The 10896-nt window shown below is 40.1% G+C and overlaps 1 pseudogene; it reads right to left on the bottom strand.

Moving 5' to 3' along the window:
* Nucleotides 1-727: 727 nt before the first annotated feature.
* On the bottom strand, nt 728-2068 carry LOC102925726 (non-selective voltage-gated ion channel VDAC1 pseudogene; annotated as a pseudogene).
* Between the last annotated feature and the right edge of the window lie 8828 nt (nt 2069-10896).

Here is a 10896-nt window from a genome sequence, read left to right as displayed (position 1 = left end):
TTTTTTTTTGTGAGGTTTCAATATTTTATTCAAGTTTTATTTTAAGTGATGTTAATTACAGCATTTGAAGGGGAGGAGGTAGTTCCACACAAAATGGAAGACTCTAAAATGTACCCATTAAACTGCTAAAAAATAGAGTGGTGAGGCTTTAACAGAGGTCGCTTTAGATCCCTAGTGTTGTCATGGTGTGACTGAAATCACCTGCACACCTTAAAGCTGGAGATCCTGGAAGCTGTTTCAGACTCTGGTGCAATGGCAAGAGGGAGAGGAGAGAGAGAGAGAGAGAGAGAGAGAGAGAGAGAGAGAGAGAGAGAAAAGAAGAAGAAGAAGAAGAAGAAGAAGAAGAAGAAGAAGAAGAAGAAGAAGAAGAAGAAGAAGAAGAAGAAAAGAGAGAAGAAAGAAAGGAAAGGAAGGAAGGAAGAAAGAAAGAAAGAAAAAGAGAGAGAGAAAGAAAGAAAGAAAGAAAGAAGGAAGGAAGGAAGGAAGGAAGGAAGGAAGGAAGGAAGGAAGGAAGGAAAGGAAGGAAGGAAGGAAGGAAGGAAGGAAGGAAGAAAGAAAGAAAGAAAGAAAGAAAGAAAGAAAGAAAGAAAGAAAGAAAGAAAGAAAGAAAGAAGGAAAGAAAGAAAAAACCACACCACAAGGAAGAATTAAGTCCTGAATGACTGGCTCCATCATGCCCACCCTCTCCACTCTAAAATGGCAAAAAAGAAATAGCTAACCATAAGAGTATTTTTGGTGTAAAACAGGTAACTGATTGGGCTAGGATGGGAAGAGGGCACGGAGATCTGTCTAAAACAGTCCCTTTCACACGGGTGTGTGCATGCTTCTCAGCAGCTAGGATCGGGACACCAATGCTCAGAAAGTCATAATTTCATCTGTGGACTCTACAGATTGACAAAGGACCCGCACATCCCCAGCATCCACCTGGGGCCTGACATCTCTAGAGGGGCTCCTCCCCAACCCATGTCTACAGCTAAAAGGACCCTTTCAGGAATGGGGTTTTTGCTGTACCTCTGAAATGGTAAACATCTTAAAGCCGAGTCATCCTTAGCCTGGAGATCTAACATGGTATTTATCAATTCTCGCATCCCCAGTATACAATATTAAAAGGTACACTAAATTCTGAAGGTAGTTATACTGCAAAATAGTTTAAAATTAACGATTGTACAATATTCATTCATGCTTGAAATTCCAGTCCTAGACCAAGTTTGTGGCCACCCGCATTGATGTTCTTGCCATCCAGCAGAGCCGACAGGTTCAGTTTGATACCTGGCTTTAGGGTCTGTGTGTACCCTAAGCCGATCAGGCTAGAGTTGTTCACTTTGGCCGAAAAACAGGGTCGACCTGATACTTGGCAGCTATTCCAAAGCGAGTGTTACTGTTTCCTGCTGTCCAGCCGAGATTAACAGCAGTCTCCAACTTCTTGTTCACCTTCTGATAAATGGAGCAGCCAAACTCTGTCCTATCGTTCACATTAGTATGAAGCTGGAATTCGTCCGTCTTGTAGGCAACAGCAAAGTTGCTCTGGGTCACTCGGGACTTCGCGGTCTCAAAATTCATCTGGTAGCCAGCCAGCCGGCCCTCATAGCCTGCTTAAGCACCAGAGCGCCATGGATCGAGGGCCCGGCGATGTCAAAGTCCACATCACAGCCCAGGTTGATATGTTCTCCCTTGTACCCTGTCTTGATTTTAGCATTTTTTTGCCCCCAGTGTTAGGTGAGAAGGATGAATCAAAGGTCAGCTTCAGTCCACGCGCAAGCTGGTCTCCCACGGTGATCTCGGTACCCAGGGTGTTGTCTGCGTTCCACTTCTCTGTAAACGTCAGCCCGTACTTAGTCCATCTCTACTTGGTTTCCAGGCTGCCATTCACTTTGGTGGTCTCTGTGTTGGCGGAGCCTGAGCTGGTAAATTCCAATCCATTCTCAGACTTCGTTTTCAAATCAAGTTTTATTAAGCCAAAGCCGTAGCCCTTGGTGAAGAGATCCCTGGCAGACTTGCCAAGATCAGCACATGTGGGAGGCACAGCCATCTTCTCGGAGGCGGTGACGGTGGGAGCAGCAGCGGCTACGGCGGGGGTTGCGGTGAGCAGGCTGGGAGAGCAGGGAGAGGGAGGAAAATAATTTGTAATGTTATCTATATGTGAACTATGGTGAACTACAATAATGACTGGTACGGAAAAACATGCCGCTTGGTGCAATAGTGGCACAAATGTCTTGGCAGTAGTCAACCAACTGCTGATTGGATTTATGGCCCAGTACACTTGATAAAATTCGTATACAACACCATTTGGGGGGCAACAATCTTCTAGACAGATCGTGAATACCAAGGGATATCACTACTGGAGGAAAAGCCTCCAGCAGCCCAGGGTATGAAAAAAAAAAAAAAAACATAAATGTGGCAAGAACTAGACTTTTTTATCTGAACGGAATAAGAAACACATGCTTTCTGATTGCAACTTTCTCTTTTACTTCATCCTAAAAAATCCCGTTTTGAAAATCTGTCTACACTCAGCTATATCTCTTATCACATTTGTACATCTTTCCACACAGCTCTCTCTACACAGCAGACCTCTCTGCACAGATCTCTTCTACATAGTAGCTCTCTCTATGCAGTGCTCTCTACATAATTGTCTCTCTAAACAGCTCTCTACAACTCTCTTCTATGTAGCTCTCCTTCACATAGCTACATATCTCTCTTCACACATCTTGAAAAATCCTCTTCTCAACAGAAAATTTTAGACAACATATATGAGTACATATTCAGGGTCATATAGCATTACTGGAATAAACAATAAGAAACAGAGCCATTCTGGTAACACATGAGAAATCACACGGCTTCTCCCAGGTTTCAAATGTCACTCTGACTGTAACTATGGCAATGCTTGGCTCTCAGCCAGGTTCCCCAGTATGCAATCTGTAAAGTAAAATCAAGAGACACATAGGCACCCTATTCCCAACATTTCCCATAGGAGAGTGGCATTGAAATTCAGGGACTAAACAATAAACAGTTAGTTGGCTGAACCTTGAGTCCTGCAGTATTTGTGCACAGTCATTTGCTAAGACAATCTGTATAGGCAGTTATGTCTTTAATGTTATCAGCCAGGCTTTTGCAAGTGAAAAGCTGGTACTAAAGTTGCTGTGTGCCTGACCTTGGTTAAACATATACCTGGGAAACTGGCCTTGTGCAGTCATTTGTAGGGGCAACTAGTCTGCTTTGAATTTGTTTTGAGGTCTAAAATCAGTTAGTGGTATAAAAAGCTGTCTCTGTAACTGAGAATATCATAATTTTCCCATATCAGTCTGAGCTATGAAAAATATCCTAGTATTATTTCTATTCATAAAAATTATACAGCTTATGAAGAAATCATCTTTGTGACCATCCAGAGATATATGTGCCCAAAAAGTAAAAAACATACCACCAATGGGCTGTGGAAAGAACCCCACTGCTGTTCATTTTAGGGAGGAATTGTGACCGCACATGACAAAAAATTACAGATAGAAGCAACCAGTTTCCATAGCCAGTAACCCCATGGTCTTTGCCTAGTGTATTTATGTCATTGCCCATGACAAAGGGAGTACCTACTATTATTAATCTGCTAACTGTACATTTTATTAATTCCTGTGGTGGTGTTCTAATTGTACTGAAATGTGATTTTGATTGTATGTTAATAAATAAAGTTGCCCAGGGGTCAGAGCTATTATAGCCATAACAAGAGTGTGGTGGTGGTGGCACATGCCTTTAATCCCAGCACTTGGTAGAAGAGCTAGATAGATCTCTGTGTGTTCAGGGATACAGCCAACATTGGAGACATACGCCTTTAAGACCTGGGGGGCTGTACATACAGACAGTGATGAGGCAGAACAACCAATGAGAAGGCAGAATAAAAGACTATGAAATGACTTACACACAGGAAATAGCTCTCTTTCGGGAAGCTAGGAGCTTGCAGCAGGAAGGGTGAGATTTTAGCTCTGAGCTCTGACCTCTCGGCTTTCTCTTTTACATTGGTTCTGTGTTTCTTATTTAATAAGACGGTTGGTTACATCTACAAATTCCAGTCTTAAAGACTTGTCATTATATTCATAGATCCAGACATTTCTCAACAATCATCATCAGAGAAGCTTGTATTTTCAATAGATGGTGATTAACTCAGAGACTCAGAAGGGGCAAAAAATAAAAGACTAAAAAAAGACTCATCTCTAAGTGATATATATATATATATATATGTATTATAAGAATGAGGTATATACACATGTATATATTACACATATAGTTTACATATACATGGGACACATATTTATTTATTTATTTATTTATTTATTTATTTATTTATTTATTTATGTCTATGTCTGCCTCCACAAAATGCTCAGAGATTATTGTGGGAAAGAGGGCACCAAGAGTGTCAGAGCCAGAGGTAATTAATACTGATAAGAAAACTGTGTCTTCTGGACACAATCTCTTTCATTACTTATATCTAGATGTTATAGATACTTTATGCTTTAAAAACTGGCAGTGCTAGTTAGAGAGAAAGAGCATGCTTCCCTAGAAGCTCCAAAGAAATAAAGAGGATCTGGAGCAATGACACAGTGATTAAGACGACTGGCTGTTCTTCCATAAGACCTAGGTTCATTCCCAGCACCCCTGTGGTAGCTCATGACCACCTGTAACTGCAGGGATCCATTGTTATCTTCTGGCCTCTGAAAGCACCAGGCACACACATGGTACACAGACATATATATAGGCAAAATCATCCATATATATGTAAAAACAATAAATTTTAAAAAGAAAAAAGATAAAAGTATTACAAAATTTCATGTGCAGGCAGGTTTTGGTCTGGAGTACGTGTTGAAATTCACTTGGTAAGTACCTGGTAACTTAATTACTGTGTTGTGTAGTAGTCTTCCTTGGAAATGGAAGAAGTGTCAAATTGGCTGTACCATTTTCTGGGGCCACTAGAAGAATCAGAGGTCTACTTTCTCGGCCCCCTTCCTAGGACTTGGTGTTCTCAGCTTTTAAAATTCAAACATTGTTAAAGATTACAGTGATATTACATTGTCATTTTGTTTTTTTTTTTTTTTTTTTTTTTTTTTTTTTTTTTTTTGGTTTTTTTTTTTTTTGTTTTTCGAGACAGGGTTTCTCTGTGTAGCTTTGTGCCTCTCCTGGAACTCACTTGGTAGCCCAGGCTGGCCTCGAACTCACAGAGATCCACCTGGCTCTGCCTCCCGAGTGCTGGGATTAAAGGCGTGCGTGACCACCGCCCGGCCACATTGTCATTTTGTAATTTCTGAGTTTTAACCATTTAAGCCTACATTTTAGGCTTATTCATCTGTCCTCTGTGATTTTTTTCATCAGTTATGTTTCTGTTGCTATTGATTCAAATTGTTAATATCTGTGATGTGTTTGTAATTTTTGAAATTAAAATTGGTTACATTTTCGTATTTATTGTGTGTATATTGGTATGTGTGTGTGTTGGTGTGTGTGTGTGTGTGTGTGTGTGTGTGTGTGTGTGTGCGCACACACACACTAGGGCTACCATTACACCCAGGTAGAGGTCAAAGAACAACTTGCGGGACTTGATTCTGTTTCTAGTAGGTGGATTTCAGGGACTGAGTTCAGGTCAGCAGCCTTGGGCAAGCACCTTACTGGCTGAGTCATTTCACTGGTCCATCTTTGAATATGTTATCAGAAATTCTGTCTCAGATACTTAGTTTGGTAATTATTTTTTACAAGTCTATGTAGGCCTTTTGACTCTTAGAAGTATTGATAGTAGATCTTCCTTCCTTCCTTCCTTCCTTCCTTCCTTCCTTCCTTCCTTCCTTCCTTCCTCCCTCCCTCCCTCCCTCCCTCCCTCCCTCCCTTCCTTCCCTTCTTTCTTCCTGTAAAGGTTCAAACCTGGGACAAACAGCTGAGGTAACTATTTAACTTACCAAAGCTACACCTAGCCACTAGATTCTCCCAGCATCCTGTTCCAGTGATAGCTGGCATATCCTGCCCTCTACACTGAACTCTCCAGTGGGCTGCCCTTCCCCCAGAGGCTCTTCCCTATATGATGCAGAATTTTTGGTTACCCACCCCTTTTTGGACCTTAGGCCTCCTGGTTGCTGCAGCTGGATTCCCCTCTCCTCCCCGTCTCTTCACTTCCCCCTCCTCCAAATGGATCAGCTAAGTCTGGTAATGCCCACTCTGGACTCTCCCAAATATTCCTACCACTGATGATGCTCTCCCACATATCTCTTGTCTACTGTACCTAGGAGCAGTCATGTCCTTTTCTATTTCTTTTTTTATCCACTTCCTTTTTTTTTGTACTATGGATTAATCTAAAGCATTTATAAACAAAAGTTCTGACATTGACCCACATTAGCCCATTTGTACTTAAATTTGAGTCAAGATTTAATAAAATTGACCAACTAGGCCTTGAACTTATTGTTTTCACGAATCAGGCTTCTCAATAGCTGCTTTACAGATGCAGCCACCAAGTTGAACTGGAAATGTTTAAGTATAATAAAATAAAAAAATTACAAAATAATTTAATATTTATTATTGGTATTTATTCATGTATTTTTCTTTGTTTTAATTTTTCTTTCGCTTGATTTTTTAAAATTTTATATATGTATGCTCCCCACCCTGATGCATACCTTCTAGTTCTTTACAATTTTTTTGACATAAATTCTTTTTACAGTAATGAAAAACTATTTTCCAAAAACATAGACTCACAACAGACTACACAGAAATGTGCAGGGAAGCTCTTTGGAGCATTAAACATCAACCCCAATCTAAAGTCCTGTACAAACTCAGGATGTATTGGTCTTTTAAAGAATCATGTTTCAAGGAAGAAATGTTGGTATACATGTGTTCTCACTGTATTCAGGAGATCAGTTCAGGAAGATTGTTACTTCAGAGCCAGCCCTGAGTACATGAGGTCATATATTAAACATAGGAATTGAAAAATAAGAAAAAGTCAGTGGGTAGTGGTGGTACACGCCTTTAATCCCAGTAGGTGGATCTCTGTGAGTTCGAGGCCAGCCTGGGCTACAGAGTGAGTTCCAGGAAAGGTGCTAAGCTACATAGAGAAACCCTGTCTTGGAGGAAAAAAAATCAATTCAAGGCTGGGGAAAACCTTAGTGTAGAACTCTTGCCAATCTTCAAAGCCCTTCATTTGACTTCTGTATAACAAAGAAGCTGCAGCCTTCCAGCCACCCAAATTTCATGTTTTTTTTTTTTCCTGTTTTACTATAGGACTTTTATAATTTCCCACTTTACATGAGGTCTTCAACCATTTTGGGTTATGTTTTTGTGGAAGCTGTTTTAGGGCTTGTGCTTACATACATCATCATCATCATCATCATCATCATCATCATTATTTAGAGACAAGGTTTCTATGTGTAGCCTTGGCTATCTTAGAACTTGCTCTGTAGACCAGGCTGACCTTGAACTCACAGAGATCCAGCTGCCTCTGCTTCCTTAGACACCACATGGCACATATATTATTTTGTCCTGAAATTACTCTAAAACTACTTATTAGAATGTTATTAATTTTAAATTAAATGACTTTCTGTTATGATTTAAATGCAAAGTGCCTCATAACAGCTTATGTGTTTGGGATGTGGTCCCCAGCTGGTGGTCCCATTTTGTAAGATCTCTCTGGAGTAAGTAACTGGATGACTGTTGGAATGTTTTGACAGTTAAAGGTGTTCCCAGGTCTCATCATCTTTTTCTTTCTTTGTGCTTATTAGGGGGGATAGCCTCTTCCACACACACCTATACTATGACATTTGGCATCACCACAGCCCATCACAAGAGCCAAGAACTGGGAAGTAAAACCTTTGAAACCCTGAGCAAATGAAGAATTCATTCAATTAACTAAATTGCTGGTACCAGGTATTTTGAAACAATAGAAAAAAAAAAAAACCTTACTTTTTACAAAGACAATTTTACTCACATGTATGAATTGGTTTTAGTAGTTTGTATTTTGTGCTGTTTGTCTCTGTATCTGTTTTCCCTTAATCTATTTTATCTTAAAGCTGTTTAGTGGCTTGTGGGAGTGGCAGTCCTCCTGATGGACTCCCTGATAGTTTTGTGATGATCATTCTAGACATGTTACACTTGCTTGTTTGCCTTCTTTCTCCAGCACTGTCTGTATTTCACTTCCAGTTCTTTTGATTTCCATAGCTTCTCTTACAAAGTCACACTTGTCTTTCTGCGGTTTTATGGAGTAACTGTTTTTGTTGATTTCTCTCTCTCTCTCTCTCTCTCTCTCTCTCTCTCTCTCTCTCTCTCTCTGTGTGTGTGTGTGTGTGTGTGTGTTCTTCATCATAAGATTTTCGCTTTCCCTTATTTTCCTGTACAATGCACAACATACGCCTATCTGCAGTCCTGGATGTACTGAACCTTCTTGGTTTTCCCTGAACTTCTGAATTTAGAATCCCCTGCCTGTTATTATTGGACAAAGCATTTATTCAGCAATAACTCAAACATCTCATCCAGTATTTTTCTCTTTCTAAAAGTTTAACATATATGACATACATAATAAACAATTTAGAAGGAAATGATATAATAAATGTATGTAAATACATGCATATGTCACACTTTATATGTTTCTACCATAGTTGTTATAGTCTATTTAACTTTAAGAACTTTTTATTTTTCTGAAAGTTTTTAATCAAGAAATAATTACATCCCTCTCCCTTACCTCGCACTCCATTGTACCCTGATGTCCTCTCCCTCTTATCATGCCCCTCTGGTGGCTTGAGTGTGTGTATATGATTTCAGGGCTCACCACTTTGTATTAGATAACCATTTAGGGGGCTCATCCCTGGGAGAGGCTAATGCTCCCTCTTTTAGTAGACATTAGTGTTGTTGGTTGTTTTTGCTCTTTTGGGGCCACACCACCCAGCTCCCAAATAAATCACACAAGAAGACTTATTCTTAATTATAAATGCCTTGCCTTAGCTTGGTTTGTTTCTTGCCAGTTTCCTTAACTTTAAATTAGCTCTATCTTTTGTCTCTGGGCTTTTCCCATTCTCCTCCTTCTGTAAATCTTACCGTTACTCCATGGCTCTCTGTGTAGCTGGGTGGCTGGCCCCTGGAATCCTCCTCCTTCTCTGGCTATTTTTTCCATCCTAACTCCAGATTTCTCCTTCTATTCATCCTCTCTCTGTCTGCCAGCCCCACCTATCCTTTCTCCTGTCTTGCTATTGGCCATTTAGTTCTTTATTAGACCATAAAGTGTTTTAGACAGGCAAAGCAACACAGCTTCACAGAGTTAAACAAATGCAACATAAAAAAAGTAACACATTGTATTGTTGAGATATCCTGGGTAAAGCTATCTTGTCAATCCTAGGAGACACAATCTCACTGCAAACATCCTAGTCATAGGTAAAGGGAGTTTTGATATAGCCCCTTGGACTGGTATCCAATTTTGCTTGATCTCTGCTTAATAATGGTTGTGGTTTGATGTGATGGTCTGTTTGCTGTAAGGAGAAGCTTCTTTGATGAGGACAAGAGCTGCACTTCTCTGTAGATATAAGGATAAGGTTTAAAATGAAATTAGAAATTATGCTGGTCTAATAAAGTGATTGTAGTTGTTCTCTTATAAGATTCATGATCTCATTAGTACCTGATAGCAGACTAGGTTTTTAGTATAAGGCACAATTTTCCTCTTGCTGAGTGAGCCTTAATTCCAATTAGACAACTGTTGGTTATTAACAACATGCAAGTGCCTCTGTTGCACATCAGGTGATATCTTGCCAAGCTGTTCATTGTTCAGAGCTGCCACAGGTGGATAGAACTGTTGAATGGATCCCTCTCTTGAAAACTTCAATAGTATTTTTGGCTACTATGAAAGTTACACCTTAGGAAGAGACTTTCAGATTAGATCCTAGTCATATCTTCCAAGCCTTGTGTCTGAAGTGTGCATTGTCCATAACAATGGGGACTTATCTTCAACCTCTGGGAGGCGACTGTGGGCAACAGCAATAACCTATATTTTCTTGGAAATCACTTTGATTACCCTGGTCAACAACTCAAATAGAAGTTTCTCATACCTGAATTTGGGTTTTTTGTTACATAGTTTATGACACTTGTGGGGATCATTTTTAGTCCAATTTTTGAAATTTCAGTGTGTGTGTGTGTGTGTGTGTGTGTGTGTGTGTGTGTGTGTGTGTGTATCTACAGATATGTAAAGTTATATGCATTATATATAATTTTAGTTAAATAAAACATAATGTGATTCCTTGAGGAATCAAACATTCTTAATATTATGTGTCCCTCCTCATTCCTTCTCCTTCTCTATTGACCTCCACCTATGGTGTTATTGTGTTCCCCGAAATATTGTGCACCCTAATAAACTTATTTGGGGTCAGAAACAGAACAGCCACAATATTAATCATAGAGGATAGGCAGTGGTAGCACACACCTTTAATCCCAGCACTTTGTAGGCAGAGCTAGGTAGATCTCTGTGTGTTCAAGGATACAACCAACATTGGAGACACACGCCTTTAATCTCAACACCAACCACAGAAGACCTGGAAGTCTGTACAGACAGGCAGTGACTAGGAGGTCATGTAGTTGGGTTTACAACCAATGAGAAGGCAGAAGAGAAACTCTATAAAAAAAGACAGACACAGGAAGTATGCTGTGGGATGGTCTGTATGTCAAATTACTCTGATTGGTCAATAAATAAAACACTGATTGGCCAGTGGCTAGGCAGGAAGTATAGGCGGGACTAACAGAGAGGAGAAAAGAAAGAACAGGAAGGCGGAAGGAGTCACTGCCAGCTGCCGCCATGACAAGCAGCATGTGAAGATGCCGGTAAGCCAGGAGCCACGTGGCAAGGTATAGATTTATAGAAATGGATTAATTTAAGCTATAAGAACAGTTAGCAAGAAGCCTGCCATGGCC

The sequence above is a fragment of the Peromyscus maniculatus genome, chromosome 10, assembly GCF_049852395.1.
Source record: "Peromyscus maniculatus bairdii isolate BWxNUB_F1_BW_parent chromosome 10, HU_Pman_BW_mat_3.1, whole genome shotgun sequence".
Classification (NCBI taxonomy): Eukaryota; Metazoa; Chordata; class Mammalia; order Rodentia; family Cricetidae; genus Peromyscus; species Peromyscus maniculatus.
Note: the sequence above shows the minus strand (reverse complement) of the source record. Positions and strands in the feature narration are given on the sequence as shown.